This window comes from Haematobia irritans, chromosome 1 (genome assembly GCF_050003625.1).
Source record: "Haematobia irritans isolate KBUSLIRL chromosome 1, ASM5000362v1, whole genome shotgun sequence".
Taxonomy (NCBI): domain Eukaryota; kingdom Metazoa; phylum Arthropoda; class Insecta; order Diptera; family Muscidae; genus Haematobia; species Haematobia irritans.
In genome coordinates, this window is record NC_134397.1 from 180,824,608 (window position 1) to 180,843,230 (window position 18,623).

The window sequence follows — 18,623 nt, forward strand, 5'->3', positions numbered from 1 at the left end:
TATTCCAATTGAAAAGTCAAAAATTGTTCACCAATATACCTTTTACAATTTTAAGGCCGGTACTATGTTCATTCTTGCGAAAAATTTTTATGGAAACCATTATTTCGCACATAGAAAGCGGCGTTTTTTTTAGGTAGCTTGGAGCGCTATTTTACAGGGAGCGATATTGGATTAAGTTGGTGGTTGTTGCTTGTTTTTACAAAATAACATTTTATTTTGCCTTGGGCAATTGATCTGCTATTCCTTTGATCCTTTGTATAGTTTCGGAACAAAAATAGCCCTGCCAGCATTTCAAAGTTCCATTTCAACCTCATCGTTACCACAGACTCGTAAATGTCACTTCAACCATCATGAAAAGGTACATCAAAAAGTACATGCAAGTAATTTGCCATCCCTACTGTTAAAAAAGCCATTTGTTTTTTTGTGAAACGCCAAGCGCAACCAGCTTGTTATATTTTAATTAAATAAAAACGAAAATATAGTTCTGAAAACATAGATTATACGCTTAAAATTGTGAAAGGTATATTGGTGAACAATTTGGTGATTTTCCAAATGGAATAAAGTGATTGTTTTTCGGATATTTTACAGACACGCTGCCTCCATGGAATAAAAACACTGGTTGATAGACGCAGCAACATGTAACTCGCTACTTGTAACTCAACATCATCATTAATGCCAAAAATTATGTTAAATGTAATGTGATAGTGGTATAAATGTTATATTTTTAAGAATTTGTAAATGTTTAATCAAATTAATAAATATCTAAACAAACGTGTTTTACTCGACCACAATGATTCTTTTACAACTATCTTAAAATTCACTTTTTCTGATTGTTTGGAGGGTCCCTTATTGGCGTCGTTCTAAATTGATCTATAAAGGCACCTAATAATTGCACTCATGCGAAACATTTTTGTAGTAACTTGGCGTGGTACAACTTCTCAATAGTGACGGCGCTTTTCCGACGAGTTTTTGATGTCGTATATGATTGTTTTCGACGTAGTGGGGATTCTCAAAAGAGTCCCCAAATTCAAAAAATGTTGGCAGGGAGGGTCCGTGTTTGATTTATAAACCCGCACAAATAGTTTTTAATAAATAAATTATTTCTTAATTCACATTGCAAATGGTGCCGTGCTATAAATGTCAGTTTTTCAACACGAAAAAACAAAGTATCACAAATGGAAAAAATTTCGCGAATTTTTCGCATTTTTTGGTTTTGTATGGAGTTTCAACGCGAAAACCGAACAGAGTACCGGCCTTTAAGCGAAATAACTATGTTTTCAGCACTTCATTATCATTTTTATTAAAATAAATTATAAGAAGCTAGTTGTGCTTGGTGTTTCATAAAACATAAAATGGCTCTTGTAACAATAGTGATGGCAAAATACTTTCATGCGAATTGTGATGGCAAAATACTATCACAGTTGGCGATTGTTGCAGTGTCACCTACGAGTCTGTGGTAGCGATGAGAATGAAATGGAACTTTGAAATGCTGGCAGGGTACGTGTCACTACCTTGACACTCTGCTATATGTAAGTCTATATTTAAATATTAGCTTTATGATTTAGCAAATTTTGTAACGGAACCTGTGTCGAAGAATCAGTTACAGTAAGAGACCGAGGAAACCATTTTATTTCATTTAGCTATTATTAATGATCCCTGCCAACATTTGGGGGCGCTTCTGAGAATCCCCACTACGTCGAAAACAATCATACAACATCAAAAACTCGTCGGAAAAGCGCCGTCACTATTGTGAAGTTGTACCACGCCAAGTTACTACGAAAAAGTTTCTCATCAGTGCAATTATTAGGTGCCTATTTAGATCAATTTCGAAGGACGCCAATAAGAACCCCTGCAAACTATCAGAAAAAGTGCATTTTAAGGTAATTGTAGAAGAATCATTGTGGTCAAGTAAAACACGATTGTGTAGATGTTTATTGATTTGATTAAACATTTATAATTTCTTATAAATATAACATTTTTCGGTTTATCTCATCACATTTTACATAATTTTTTGCATTAATAAAAGAATGATGTTAAGTTTTATGTATCAAGTTACATATTGCAGCGTCTATCAGCCAGTTTGTTTATTTTCAATGGAGACAGCGTGCCTGGAAAAATATTTGAAAAACGATCACTTTATTCTATTTGGAAAGTCGAAAATTGTTCACCATATACTTTTCACAATTTTAAGCGTAATATCTATGTTTTCAGAACTTTATTTTCGTTTTTATTTAAATAAAATATAACAAGCTGGTTGCGCTTGACGTTTCACAAAAAATAAAATGGCTCTTCTAACAGTAGAGATGGCAAAATACTTTCATGTACATTTTGTACTTTTTGATATGCTTCCCCCATCACAGTTCGCGATGGTTGTGGTGACATTTACGAGTCTGTGGTAGCGATGAGGATGAAATGGAACTTTGAAATGCTGGCAGGGGATATGGTAGATATTGCAGATTTACCCAAATTTCTCATTCGTTACTATTGTTTTGTCCAGATGTTTCAACTAAACAAAGTAATCTACTTCATTCTATTTCTCTGCACAATTATTTTACTTTTTTATTCAAGTTGTCATGGTAGACTTCTCTCTTTTTAATGTTTTTGCATTATTATTACAGCACTGGGAGTTGTTTTCTATCCAATATTTAATAATTTTTGCGTTTCGATTGTAACACCATAATTATAATGGGGTACCTTCAAGCAGACAAATTTACGTTTGCAAGAAACACAACATCTCAACCTTTCTAACGCAGTATAGAACTCTACCAGCCGTTCCAATATAGTAAGTTCTACTCCCGACAACATGGGACATATATTATATTATGTAAAGAAAAAATATGTTTTTGTCACACATTTTTCAAACAATATTTACAATCACTGTTAATTTTTACTAAAAGTACATACCTTGACTTAAATTTTACATTTCAAATTAACCTTAAGAACCTTTTTTTTACCAGCAACATCTCTAAAGCACCTTGCTAAACTATGAATTCAAGAAAAAAATCAATAACAAAGAGTTGCCACTTCGTCGGCCTGAAACTGCTAAACGGGTTGCCATATTGTTTTACCATTTTGGATTTGTTTTTGGTAATGTGTTGTCAACTTTTTCGTAGCACCAAATGTTTAATTTTCACAAATTCAAAAATTGATTTTATGCGTGAGATTTCGGTCATTTGGCCCAATGTGCGGTGATTGAACCCATAATACAAGGAGGACATACTAACCGTTGCACTACGTTAATTCCTATACTTCTATCCTATTTAGTCGATTCTTGTGAAACTATTGAATTTACTATATTGAATCTTTTCAATATAAATCATCTCTTATTACAAATTAGGGAAAATTCATGTAAAGCAAAACTATTATTGTCATTGTGGTACTCATATTTTCTTGTTTTGTGTTGTTGTTCAGTTGCTTTGCAAAACATTAGCGAAGTTTGCCAATTTGCAATCACTGATATCTCTGCCCTCGCCCCCTGTAGATAAACAGATAATGCCTCGGATCCACTATCTAACATTGATTACTCATTCATATGATTGTGGGATTTTTCTATTCCCTCCATATGTTCATATATATTTTGGCGCAAAACTGGTATAGTAGATCTACTATGCTTGCTAAACTATACGATATTTTAATTGGCTAATATATCGAGACAGCAAGCAATTGGACTAAGGATTCGAAGGGGCGGGGGGTGGTAGCAATGTGTTTACAATTTGCTAATTCTATTTAAAAAAAAGAGCTTTTTTCCGCATTCATAGTGGTTTATTTTGTCTGATTACTAGGAAGAGAAATAATTTTCGTTTATTACGCTGGATGGTATTTTAAATTGAAAATCTGGCATATACATCTACATTGGATTGTTGTCTATTGGAGAGCAGAAATTACCAGACCGCACTCATAGACATTGTTGCTAATTTTTAACTTTTCAGATCGTTTCTTTCGTTTTTTTTTGTATTCCGTTGATGTTTTCTACCTTTATTCGCTCACGTATCTACAAAATGCTGAGGGTATTGTTAAGATTTTTATGGCTGTATTTCTTTGTTTTGTTTTTGGAATATCGCACAGCGTTTTGCATTGTTAGCTGTGGACTTATTTCTGTTTTTTTTTTTTTTGCTACGTTATTTGGCAATATTTTCAGTTTGTGCTTGTCTGTTTTTTCCCTCTGTTTACAAGAGAAATGTAATGGCTTCGTTTCATTTTGGTTTTAAATTTACTTGGTGACTTAGTTCACAGCCTCAAAATGAATCGTCGAGTTTTGGGTGACTTGCGAGAGAACTTGAAACGTTCCGCTAGACCTATGAGTACATCTGATTGTTGATTGTTTACCGATATGTGAAGGTATATGCATACAAATTTGTATGGTCGTCGTTGTTGGATCGTTCATCGTTTTCGACTATCATTTAATTACTGTTCTTTATATTTTGCTGGCTTGTTTGTTTTCATTGTTATTTTCGAAAGTATACATCTATTAGACCATTTTGCAAACGGCTAGAAGTCATTGACCACAAGCAAAATAATAATGATCAAATAGTCGAAGAGAAAGAGTAAGAGAAAATATTCATAAATATGCGTTATTTTTTTCGTTATTATTATTTTTTGTTTTTTCAAAATAAGGCATTTGTTTTGGTGACATGTATTGTTTACACTTCTATTGAGATAATGTAGCTCGAAGATATACAGACATAGACAAAATGATAGGAGGGATTTTTAACCGATGGAGCCCAGTGAAAGAAAAATATTGTATGGTCCACGGTCCCCGATGGGTGCAGTTCATTGCCCATTCTCATTATACCCTTCACCACTACTGTGGTACAGGGTATAATAAGTTTGTGCATTTGTATGTAACGCCAAGAAGGAGTAATCATAGACCAACCTTTTAGTATACGGATCGGCTTAGAATTAAATTCTGAGTCGATTTATCGATGTCCGTCTGTCTGTTGGTGTATTTTTGTGTGCAAAGTACAGCTCGCAGTTTTAGTCCGATTGTCCTAAAATTTGGTATAGGGTCCTGTTTCGGCTCAAAGACGATCCCTATTGATTTTGGAAAAAATCGGTTCAGATTTAGATATAGCTGCCATATATATTTTTCACCGATCTGGTCATAATTGGCGTGTATATCAACCGATCTTCCTCAAATTCCGTACATCCGAATATTTTATGAGTCTCGAAAAACTTGCAAAATATCAGCCAAATCGGTTCAGATTTAGATATAGCTCCCATATATAGCTTTCGCCCGATTTACACTCATTTTCCCACAGAGGCCAATTTTTTGCTCCGGTTTAGTTGAAATTTTGCATAGGTAGTTGAATTAGCATTGTAACTATGCGTGCCAAATTTGGTTGAAATCGGTTCAGATTTAGATATAGCTCCCATATATAGCTTTCGCCCGATTTACACTCATATGACCACAGAGGAAAATTTTTTGCTCCGATTTAGTTGAAATTTTGCACAGGGAGTAGAATTAGCATTGTAGCTATGCGTGCCAAATTTGGTAGAAATCGGTTCAGATTTAGATATATCTCCCATATATAGCTTTCGCCCGATTTACACTCATATGACCGTAGAGGCCAAGTTTTAACTCCGATTTAGTTGAGATTTTGCACAGGGAGTAGATTTAGAATTGTAGCTATGTGTGCCAAATTTGGTAGAAATCGGTTCAGATTTAGATATAGCTCCCATATATAGCTTTCGCCCGATTTACACTCATATGACCACAGAGGCCAATTTTTAACTCCGATTTGGTTGAAATTTTGCACAGGGAGTAGATTTAGCATTGTAGCTATGCGTGCCAAATTTGGTTGAAATCGGTTCAGATTTAGATATATCTCCCATATATAGCTTTCGCCCGATTTACACTCATATGACCGTAGAGGCCAATTTTTAACTCCGATTTAGTTGAAATTTTACACAGGGAGTAGAATTAGCATTGTAGCTATGCGTGCCAAGTTTGGTTGAAATCGGTTCAGATTTAGATATAGCTCCCATATATATGTTTTTCTGATTTCGACAAAAATGGTCAAAATACCAACATTTTGCTTGTAAAATCGCCACTGCTTAGTCGAAAAGTTGTAAAAATGGCTCTAATTTTCCTAAACTTCTAATACATATATATCGAGCGATAAATCATAAATAAACTTTTGCGAAGTTTCCTTAAAATTATATATAGCTCCCATATATATGTTTTTCTGATTTCGAAAAAAAATGTCAAAATACCAACATTTTCCTTGCAAAATCGCCACTACCCCACCGACTTTAGACTTTCCTTACTTGTTTTTTACATGTTGCAGGAGGTAGAACCTCATCCGTAAGTTTCTGGTCCAAAGGGGGTAACAGAGAACCCCGGACAATAGCATGTTGTTGTTGTAGCCCTCGGAATTTACGTATGATAACAAATAGAAAGAATTAAAGACAAAACAAAACATATTATTAGGATTACACATTTATGTTTCTAAATCCCGTTCGAGCTGCCTCTACTGGATGAGTCCAGAGTGAAATCGTCACTACTTAGTCCAAAAGTTGTAAAAATGACTCTAATTTTCCTAAACTTCTAATATAATATAGTCGGCCCCACCGACTTTAGACTTTCCTTACTTGTTTTTTACATGTTACAGGAGGTAGAACCTCATCCGTAAGTTTCTGGTCCAAAGGGGGTAACAGAGAACCTCGGACAATAGCATGTTGTTGTTATAGCCCTCGGAATTTACGTATGATAACAAATAGAAAGAATTAAAGACAAAACAAAACATATTATTAGGTTTACACATTTATGTTTCTAAATCCCGTTCGAGCTGCCTCTACTGGATGAGTCCAGAGTGATGCCAGCCGCTTGTCCACAATTCGGGAAAATATCTGAAATTACCGGGTAACAGGGTGAGATAAGTGTTCAAGTATCTAGAGATACCTGATCTTAGCTGCGATAGAACCGACCTAGTCTCTGTATGCAGCCGTCTCTCGTCGTCGCTAAAAGGTGGTGTTCTGCCCCCCACCAGTACAACGCTGTGCTGGTAGCAATATATTATCTTCTGAACCGCTGCTGTGTGTACCGCCCTCAAAGCCGTCTTTATTCCCTCATGACTTTTATCGCCGATCAAATGGTTTATTAGCTGAATATCTTTCTTAAAATCGCAACGAATGGGCTTGCCCCTCTGCACTTTATCGCGTTCTGGTGGGTGAGGAGAGTGCAGTGTTGCCTCACCGATAGCATTTTGGACTCATGCTGTAGATGCTGTTATGGTGTTTTGAAGTGACAACCAACTAAGTATATTGCACCGAAGATTTCTCTATTGGGTATTGGGAATCCAAACGGGGGCAGCATAGTCGATAAGGGGACGACCAAGAGACTGATAGGTCCTTTGTATTGTCTCTATATCTTTCCGTCAGGTGCTGCCAGTCAAAGCCTTTAGGATCTTTTTTCTACTCCCAAAGTCTTAATTTTGAAGTGACAAACAGTGGCAATCCGCAACGAAGTATTTTGCACCGAAGATTTCTCCATTGGGTATTGGGAATCCAAACGGGGGCAACATAGTCGATAAGGGGACGACCAAGAGACTGATAGGTCCTTTGTATCGTCTTTATATCTTTCCGCCAGGTGCTACCAGTCAAAACCTTTAGGATCTTTTTTCTACTCCCAAAGTCTTAGGCTACCATTTCCGCATGCTTTCCAAAGAGGAACAGGCTATCAAATGTCACATCAAGAGCCTTGGGGTTTTTGCAAGTGGTGTTAGTCTGGCCACGGATGTTGATATGCACAAAGTCGTTTTAGTAGCAGAAAGTTTCAGATTCCTGCCGACATAAGCTCCCTGATTTCCCTTAGCTGGTGTGCCGAGTGATCTGGTGTTGAGCACCTAGGTTCAGTGCGTCATGTAGCCCTAGGATGTTGATATGTAAAAAGTCGCCGTCGATTTAGTGGCAGAGAGTTTCAGATTCCTGCCGACATGAGCACCCTGATTTCCCTTAGCTCGTGTCCAGAGTGATTTGGTGTTGAGCCAACTAGGTTCAGCTGAGCAAGTGCGTCATGTAACTCTAGATTACAGATGAGACACGCGTCATCTACGCTGCTAGCAATTATTGAAAAATAGGAATTGAGAGGGCTACACTCACCTGATCTTAGCTGGATCAAAATTACCCTTGTCTTCGGTGAGCGAACCCTTTCCTCTGGTGCTATGAGCGTTGATTGGACTCGGAGAATATGTTTAATCTTTTACTCTCTCACCGCTTCAATTAAAGAATCCTCATGAGTCTTATGTAGACCTGTTTTGTGAGCTGCCTGATCTATAGGATCTCGTTTGTAATGATGGATCTCGCGTTATAGATAATGTAGCTCAAACCTTTCATTCCTAGATGGAGGTTTGGATGATTACTGAGATAACAACCCAGAAGGTACTACTTTGACAGCTTATTATAGTGTCTACGCACTGGGATGATATTGATCTCCACCTAAAAATGATTCAGTATTGCGAAGACACACTCCCGCAGTTCTAGGAGCCACATTCTGACGGGTCTCTATGTTCTCTGCTAACTTTTCTCAATTGCTTTACAAGTAGTGAACAAGGGTTCTTTCTGCATATAGTAAATAATTTTGCTGAGGATTTGGTTGCAGATGTCCTTTCTCGTAGTGAAATAAGTTTTAAGTTCAGCAAGGTGGATGTTTTTAAACGGTCGCAGATGTTAGCAATATGGGACCCGGATGCCATGATTGTACAGTCGTAGGTAGAGGCTGAACATTGTCGAATAATTTACCCATCCTTGGGGAACTGTCTATTTCATACTAAGAGGACTTGAATTTGTATCTCTAAATTTCACATACGAATGGCGCCCGCATAAATAGTGAAGCACCCAACTTTTGATTCTGTCGGTGGAGAATGAATTCGATACGGTCAACCTACAACATTGGTGGTCCACAGTTTTGGATGAGATCACAACATGTCTGTGCCTTGTTTACATTGCTTCAGATGCTCCACATCCACTTCCCTGAGTTTAGGATCAGCGGGCTTCGCATGACGCTACTCATGATATGAAACAGAAAAAGTTGAGGCGTCGTCTGCGAGTCTCGCCTCTTCTACTGGGAAGTTGGGTCCAGCTGGGTATGAAGCAAACGGCTGCTGCGTTGATGATGTCCTGGAACACCATCCGGTGACGGGAGCTCACTGTAACGGCGATTGTTGTAGTCCCTGAAGCCGTACTAACCACGGTTGCCACTCGAGCCAAAATAAATCTACCCAAATTTGGAGAAAATTAACCAAACACAACCAAAAAATTATGCCAAAATTTTATTTCTATAAAAATTTTGGCAAAATCTTATTTCTATAGAAAATTTTGTTAAAATTTTATTTCTATAGAAAATTTTGTCAAATTTTTATTGCCATAGGGAAATTTTGCAAAATTTCATTTCTATAGAAAATTTTTTCAAAATTTTATTGCTATAGAGAAATTTTGCCAAATTTCATTTTTATAGAAAATTTGTCAACATTTTATTTCTATAGAAGTTTTATTTCTGTAAAAATTTTGGCAAAATCTTATTTCTATAGAAAATTTTGTTAAAATTTTATTTCTATAGAAAATTATTTGAAAATTTTACTTTTATTGCAAATTTTGTCAAAATTTTATTTCTATAGAAATTTTTTTTCTAAATTTTATTGCTATAGGGAAATTTTGCCAAATTTCATTTTTATAGAAAATTTGTCAAAATTTTATTTCTTAGAAAGTTTTGTCAAAACTTTATTTCTATAGATTTGCAAAATTTCATTTTTATAGAAAATTTGTCAAAATTTTATTTCTATAGAAAATTTTTTCAAAATTTTATTGCTATAGGGAAATTTTGCCAAATTTCATTTTTATAGAAAATTTGTCAAAATTTTATTTCTATAGAAAGTTTTGTCAAAACTTTATTTCTATAGAAATTTTTTTCAAAATTTTGTCAAAATTTTATTTCTATTGAATATGTTGTCAAAATTTTATTTCAATAGAAAATTTTCTCAAAATTATGTTTTCATAGAAAATTTTATTTCTATAGAAAATTTTTTCAAAATTTTATTTCTATAGAAAATTTTGTCAGAATTTTTTTTTTTCTAAAGAAAATATTGTGAGAATTTTATTTCAATAGAAAATTTTGTCAAAATTTTTTTCTTTAGAAAATTTTTATTATTTCTATAGAAAATGTTGTCAAAATTTTATTTCTATAGAAATTTTGTTCCAAAATTTTATTTGTATAGAAAATTTTTGTCAAAATTTTATTTCTATAGAAAATTTTGTCAAAATTTTATGTTTTATAGAAAATTTGTGAAGTACCTCTTAGTTGGAGAGGAATAATTGGGAAAATCTACCATAACATCAATAACATAATTATGCCAATCTATCAAACTGTAAAAAATCTACCATTTTTGATAGAATTCTACCAACTGTGGCAACCTTGGTACTAACCCGTACGTAACCAAACTAAGTCATGACTATAGTCAGTTTACTCAATTGATGCACCACGGTGGCGATATAGTTTTTTTTTTTAACAACGCAACTGAGAATAAATTCGGCGAGTAGCGCCGCAAGCCTCCCATTAAGAAGACTCATCTCGACTGAAATGTAGCCTGCAATCAACCAATATACATTTCTTAAAAGTTGAAAAAGCTTCAAAATGTTCCCATTTCCAGATGAAAAATTGTAATCTCTTACCCAGATTCATTTAATACTAAAATTCTACAATAATTTATTAAAAATCAAGACGTAGTTCTGAATTGTTCTCATAGCGGTTCGCATACTTTTAGTTTGATATTTTATTGTAAAGGGTGATTTGTTAAGAGCTTGATAACTTTTTTTTAAAAAAAACGCATAAAATTTGCAAAATCTCATCGGTTCTTTATTTGAAACGTTAGATTGGTCCATGACATTTACTTTTTGAAGATAATTTCATTTAAATGTTGACCGCGGCTGCGTCTTAGGTGGTCCATTCGGAAAGTCCAATTTTGGGCAACTTTTTCGAGCATTTCGGCCGGAATAGCCCGAATTTCTTCGGAAATGTTGTCTTCCAAAGCTGGAATAGTTGCTGGCTTATTTCTGTAGACTTTAGACTTGACGTAGCCCCACAAAAAATAGTCTAAAGGCGTCAAATCGCATGATCTTGGTGGCCAACTTACCGGTCCATTTCTTGAGATGAATTGTTCTCCGAAGTTTTCCCTCAAAATGGCCATAGAATCGCGAGCTGTGTGGCATGTAGCGCCATCTTGTTGAAACCACATGTCAACTAAGTTCAGTTCTTCCATTTTTGGCAACAAAAAGTTTGTTAGCATCGAACGATAGCGATCGCCATTCACCGTAACGTTGCGTCCAACAGCATTTTTGAAAAAATACGGTCCAATGATTCCACCAGCGTACAAACCACACCAAACAGTGCATTTTTCGGGATGCATGGGCAGTTCTTGAACGGCTTCTGGTTGCTCTTCACTCCAAATGCGGCAATTTTGCTTATTTACGTAGCCATTCAACCAGAAATGAGCCTCATCGCTGAACAAAATTTGTCGATAAAAAAGCGGATTTTCTGCCAACTTTTCTAGGGCCCATTCACTGAAAATTCGACGTTGTGGCAGATCGTAAGTCTATTCATGATGAAATGTCAAAGCATACTGAGCATCTTTCTCTTTGACACCATGTCTGAAATCCCACGTGATCTGTCAAATACTAATGCATGAAAATCCTAACCTCAAAAGAATCACCCTTTATAATCGAATTAGCCGTTCACCGACGAAAATGGTATTTCTTCGCTTCACAGAGCTTCTATTCGATTTCCCCATAATGTTCCCATAAAACAGTTAAATTCCCATAAGAATATCCATAGTACTGAAACCCCTATATGTATATTGCTTAAATGTACATAGAGAGGGTTTCATGTTGCTCTCTTTTGTTGTTGTTCTGTGCTTTAAACTTTTTGGAGAGAATTGCCTCTTCGGGTTTTTTGCTTGTTGTTGTCTCATTTGATTATATTTTTTGTGGATGGAGAAACACAATGAGGCTCGGGCGGCGAACACAATCGGACGATTGGCGTCGATGCCGCCAGAAAAAGTCACCAATATTTTCTAAAATCGATTTATCTTTATTTAAATTCGGAAAGACAACTTAATTTTTTTGGAGAAAAAACTTGAGAGTAAAAATTGTTTAGCTCTGTATGAAGTTCAAGACAGACACAATTTAATAAAAAAAATTTCATATTAGAAATTTTTGAAAAAATTAAAGTTTACACATTTTAGAAAAATGTGATTTTGTGTGAATTTTGAATTTAAAACATGTTTTCTAATTTTTAGTTCATCTCATTGAAGTATGCGAACAAAAAAAAATAAAATAATTAACAAAAATATATTAAAAAAATTCAAATGCAAATGACCCAATATTTATAAATTATGGTTTATACAAATCACAGTTATAAGTCAGGAGGAGAGGCCTTTCTTCAAAAAATTCTGAGAACCTAAAAGTCTGGGTTAGAAACCATTACTATTAAGTCGGATAAGGTAACCATTACTAAATTATTTTCCTCTACTATGTTTAAATCCATTTAATGGTAAACTAAAAACTAGATTTTTTAATATTGGTAGTAAAATTTTATCCAAGTATTGTGAAACTATTCCCGGGAAAGCTGGAGCGAAAAAATGGTAAAATACTGGGAATGCACGAGATCGTGTTCCAGAAAAAAACGTAGTATTTTTTATCAAAAGTCCAAAGAAATATAAAATTCCATAAAAAATTGAATTTGAAATTATCACTTCTCAATTTGTTTTAATGAAATAAAGTGATAGTTTTTCAATTATTTTTCCAGACACGCTGCCTCCATTGATGGCTGATAGACGCTGCAAAATCTAACTTGCTACTTGTAACCCAAAATCATTTTTTTTTATTAATGCAAAAAATTATGTTAAATGTGATGTGATAGTCGTGTAAATGTTATATTTATGAGAATTTATAAATGTTTAATCAAATTAATAAACATCTAAAAAATCGTGTTTTATGCGCTTTACAGACTATCAGTTATTCCGGAAGACAGTGCTCGTGTCGAACATATCCCACACATTATAATTTATGTTTGAAGGCATAATCGATACTGCTGAATGTTTTTTGGATCGATAACACATTTATCGATTATTTAGTCATCGCCGACAAGTCGTACCGATCCGACACATTGTAAGATTCTTTACAAACACCGACATTCCGTCCGGAATAACTGATAGTCTGTAAAGCGCATTACATGACCACAATGATTCTTGTACAACTATCTTAAAAATCACTTTTTGTGATAGGTTGAAGGGACTCTTATTGGCGTCGTTCTAAATTTATCTAAAAAGGCACTTGGCGTCAGTGATGCCAGGAAGATTTTTGAAAATTCCCTACGCGGCTCCATAAAATTCCCTTTTTTCCCCACAATTTCGAGTCAATCCTTTAATTCAACAGTGAGCCAATTTGCACAAAAAGGTTGTTTTCTAAATTTTGCTGGAATGGTTTTTGCAGATGACATTGTTTTAAAAAATTAAAAACTCTTATGAATGTAATTTGCCCATATGTAAACAGCGTAAAACAGTTATTTAAATATATTCCGGAATAAATATTCTACATTTATATAAGCGAACCGCAAATGCACTGCTGAAGTGATCTTTGTATTATGAGCTTTACAGACTATCATTTATTCCGGACGACAGTGCTCGTGTTGAACATATCCCATATATTTTGCACATTATAAGTTAAGTCCGAAGGCATAATCGATACTGCTGCATGTTTGTGGGATCGATAACACATTTACCGATCATTTAGTCATCGCCGACAAGTCGTATCCATCCGACATACTGTAAGATTCTTTACAAACACCGACATTCCGTCCGGAATAACTGATAGTCTGTAAAGCGCATTAGAAAATATTGGGAAACACCAAGTTGGGAAAGCCATCACCTGTTTATGTACCTAAATGGAAGCATAGACCAAGGAAGGTATAGACAACGAAAGTGAATTCACAGCGCTGTAGTTTGTCTGCACACAGTAGATGGCTCTTTTTCGTCTGCAATTGAGTGCATTTTAAATTTGGCTTTAATTTGTTTTCTTTCGTTTGTTCTTTTGATGAAACACCAAATATTGGAAAAACATGTAAAATTCTATACATCCACACCTTTTTTGTAATGCAAATTGACTGATTTGTACGGTAATTCTTGTTTTCCAAAAATAAATTGAGTCACTTGACTGCGCAATTGAGTGTAATGACTGCGCTCTGCAAATAAACAAAACCATGGTGAATTCACTTGAGATGTCTATACATTCCTTGGTCTATGATGGAAGCGTTCATTCCTGCAAAAGTAAATCTATTTCATATAATTAAATACCAATGCAAAAAAGTCTTGTAACGATACCGCAGACCTTTTCTAAATGAATTACGTATTAAATTAGTTGATGCCTTCACTACCATATATTTTGGATCTTATAATATTTGAAATATTAAGCAAGTACTCTTCTTGTTGCAAAATATAGTAAAATCTCAAAATTAGAAAATTTCCCTACATTTGTATAAAAAATGAAAAATCTGTCCTTATTTCCCTACACATGGCATCACTGCTTGGCGTGGTATAACTTCTCAATAGTAACGGCGCTTTTACGAGGAGTTTTGGATATCGTATACGACTGTTTTCGACGTGGTGGGGATTCTCAGAAACGCCGTCAAATTCAAAAAATGTTGGCAGGCTTCAAACACAGAAATGATAGATAGTATCAATTAAAATATTAATTGAAAGTCAATGAAAAAATTAAATGATATTATTTGCGATTGATTTTTGATTCGATTAAAAAAAATGTTGAATCAATTAAATTTTTAATTGAATATTTTTTAAAACTCAATTATGACTTTAATTGGAATTCTGTGTACCCAGTTTCACCGTGTATGTTTCATTTTCGAGTAAAACATAATTCAATATTTTTGTTCATAGTAACATTTTAAAGACTATTTTTATCTTTATTAATTTAATATTGTTATTCTCGTAAAAACAATGTTTACAAAATCAAGCCTATAAATTTTAATCGAATTCATTGATATCATTTCAAACCTTTCAAAAAAAATTAAAACGGATAGGTCTGACAACTGTTACCATTAATATTTTTTATTGGTTTGGTTCTCTTATTAGTTTGTAATTCATTCCAATTGGAATGCGTATCAATATCGAATATGTGAATCGCTAAACGACAAATACCTTCGTTGTGCCCAAACGCTTACTAATTAGTTATATACTTTTTGACTAGCGCCAAGTGACGCTCAGTCTTTCTTCAACCGTCAGTGAGTCTGGTATCTAAAACAGTGCTAACGCGTAATAGTGTTTGTGTCGTGTCCTCGGTCCGTGATATAAATATAAAGAGAGAATAAAAATAAAATCAATTAATGAAAAAAGAGAGAAATAATTGAAATTAATACAGAGAAGAAAATCAAATCAAATACCAACTGTATAAATAATAAATGTTAATTTATTAAACCATCCAGAAAAGCAAAGTGTGTTTTTTTTTCTAACAAAGAAGAAATTCAAAGTGAAGAAACCAGATATTCCAGACCGCAAATACATACACACACACTAGGAAGAAGTGGAGATTTGTCTGCAAAAAGTATATCGGATAGGAACGAGAAGAAAAATAGCAGAAAAACCTAAGGAATACCAGAAAATCGGAATACAAGCTAAAGGGTAAATAAAAACAATCATACATAACTACATCGTCCGTATATTACGTATAAACATACATAGATACAATGCAGACAGCCTTAAGTATGTATATTCGCGCCCAGGAAAACAAAAAAAGGGCGACGTCAATATCTCTATGTGTGTGTATGTATATTACCGAAAAAGAAAGGAAATCATCGACTCATATGAAGAGTAATGGGTTTTGCGCCGTTTTCAATGGGGCCATTGTGTTTGCACTCGAGAGAGAGAAAGATTGCATGTGAAATTGTGTGCGTGTATGTCCGTCGTATGATTGTTTGTTGTTTAGCTCTGACGGTGAATGACGACAAAAGGTCGGACCGGTCGTTGTTGTTTTTCTCTTTTTTTTTGCTGTTATATACATTGAGCTAAATGATGTTTTCTCTCCATACATATATACAATTGTGTTTATGTTAATTCATGGTTATAGACATACATACATATCTACATATTTACTGAACAAAAAATTTTTTTTCGTGAGAATTGAGAAAACTGCGGGCGTGAATTTTGTTTTTGGTTTATTTTGCTTCTTGGCGAAAAAGGGTGTTGTTGTTTGTTAGAGGGGGAGGGTGTTGGTGGCGTCAGTGATGTGTTCGAACAAATTTTATATGCATGTATACGGGGTTGTGTGTATGATTATCTTTTTTTTATTTTGGTAGGAATTGAATTTCTACTAAAAGCTGTTGTACAACACTTGCATGAAATTATCTTTTGCTTGTGGGATTCTCTCTCATCAGATACATTTGTCAGTATGTCGTAGTATGTTGTTTCGCTTCTTCCCGGGTGTGTATAAACATAATAGTTAAGTATGTATGCATGTGTATATATGTATATACATTAGGGCATACAACGTGTCGTGCATTCATAAAAAAAAGCATAGATATACCAGTCTTACTATGATTTTCCGTTGTTTTTGGCCACGAATTAAGTTATAAATGAATGAGTCAGAAGTTGTTATTTATGCATCTATGCAAGCAGCATAGTTTGAAAGTGTTTGTGTGTGTATCAATTTGGAAGAAGTTGATTTTGAAAGTTTGCATATTTTTAGAAAATAAATATTTTAATATTTTAGAAACAAATATATGTTTATAGCAGTACCAATAATATGAATATTATTCTTTATCTAATTTATTATTAATTTTATATATATTTTCAAATACACATTTGCAATGTTATAGTCATGGAAATGTAACGAAGTTCTTATGGAAGCTTATGTCGGGGGTTTTGACTAAATGCAATATTTAGATATAAAGACACATTAAGAGCCTCTGTTGATGGGTTGCAATATGTGCAATATAGGACACACAATATCGATAGTATTCAGAATTTTGCAATTTGTGTTCGTCTATCTCACACTCTGGCTCTTAAAAAAAAGAACAGAATTTTTGAAAATGCGTCTCTTTTTTTTCGACATCGAGTGACTTGTTCACCCAAAGTAATTTGTGGTAGACACAGCAGAAAATATTTTGGAAGAACTATATCGGTCTACAAAATGATGCACGGTATAATATAGTCGGCCCCGCTTGACTTTAGATTTTCTTTAGAGGGTGGTGATGGGGAAATATCGATTTCCGACTATGTATATTCTTGATCAGGGTTCTAAGACGATCTAACGATGTCCGTCTGCTTGTTGGTTGTAATCAAGACACAGCCTTCAATAATAAAGTTATCGTGCTGAAATTTGGCAAAAACTCGTCTTATGTCTGCAAACATGTAAATTTCGAAGATGGATGATGTTTCGATATAGCCCCTATATAGACCGATGTCCCAATTTAATTTCTTGACAGCATGGAAGCCTCAGTTTTCATATATGAAATTGGAGATCTAGAGGTATTTGAGATCCATAACAGTTGTGCTATGTTTGGTAATTATCGGTCCATGTTTTAATATATCCCACATATGGACCGAAGTGCAAATTTGGTTTCTTGTGAGCATGGAAGCCTCATTTTCGATTCAAGTTGCTTGAAATTTGAAATCTAGAGATATTTTAGGATCATTGCAAGCTGTACCAAGTTTGGTAACAAGTTGGCTGATAAGTCCCCGGTCTAACAAAGAAAAACAATTTTTTTTTTTGACAAAATTTGTTTTTATTATTCAACATAGTTCCCTTCAAGAGCGATACAACGATTATAACGACCTTCCAATTTTTTGATACCATTTTGGTAGTACTCCTTAGGTTTTGCCTCAAAATAGGCCTCAGTTTCAGCGATCATTTTTTCTCTGCGAGCATCCTTTTAAGGTCTGAGAACAAGAAAAAGTCGCTGGGGCCAGATCTGGAGAATACGGTGGGTGGGGCAATTCGAAGCCCAATCCATGAATTTTTGCCATCGTTCTCAATGACTTGTGGCACGGTGCGTTGTCTTGGTGGAACAACACTTTGTTTTCTTCATATGGGGCCGTTTTGCCGCTCCAATAACGCCATATAATCGTCACTATTGATGGTTTTTCCCTTCTCAAGATAATCGATAAAAATTATTCCATGCGCATCCCAAAAAACGTACTTTGCCAGCGGACTTTTGAGTCTTTCCACGCTTCGGAGACGGTTCGCCGGTCGCTGTCCACTCAGCCGACTGTCGATTGGACTCAGGAGTGTAGTGATGGAGCCATGTTTCATCCATTGTCACATATCGACGGAAAAACTCGGGTGTATTACGAGTTAACAGCTGCAAACACCGCTCAGAATCATCAACACGTTGATGTTTTTGGTCAACTGTGAGCTCGCGCGGCACCCATTTTGCACAGAGCATCCGCATATCCAAATATTGATGAATGATATGATCAACACGTTCCTTTGATATCTTTAAGGCCTCTGCTATCTCGATCAACTTCATTTTACGGTCATTCAAAATCATTTTGTGTTTTTTTTATGTTTTCATCGGTAACCACCTCTTTCGGGCGTCCACTGCGTTCACCGTCCTCCGTGCTCAT

The 18,623-nt window shown here is 34.9% G+C and overlaps 1 protein-coding gene and 1 long non-coding RNA gene across 3 annotated transcripts in view; both read left to right on the forward strand.

Moving 5' to 3' along the window:
* Positions 1–282: 282 nt before the first annotated feature.
* Positions 283–791, forward strand: LOC142242931 (uncharacterized). Its single transcript, XR_012724257.1, has 2 exons — positions 283–520; positions 589–791. It is a non-coding gene; the product is annotated as an uncharacterized LOC142242931 (long non-coding RNA).
* Positions 792–15,271: 14,480 nt separating this feature from the next.
* l(3)L1231 (zf-C3Hc3H domain-containing lethal (3) L1231) overlaps positions 15,272–18,623 on the forward strand; it is a 62,319-nt gene continuing 58,967 nt past the window's right edge. For both annotated transcript variants that reach the window (XM_075292231.1, XM_075292233.1), the window contains exon 1: positions 15,272–15,680. The gene's annotated coding sequence lies outside the window, so the exon portion shown is untranslated. The remainder of the gene's footprint in view (positions 15,681–18,623) is intronic.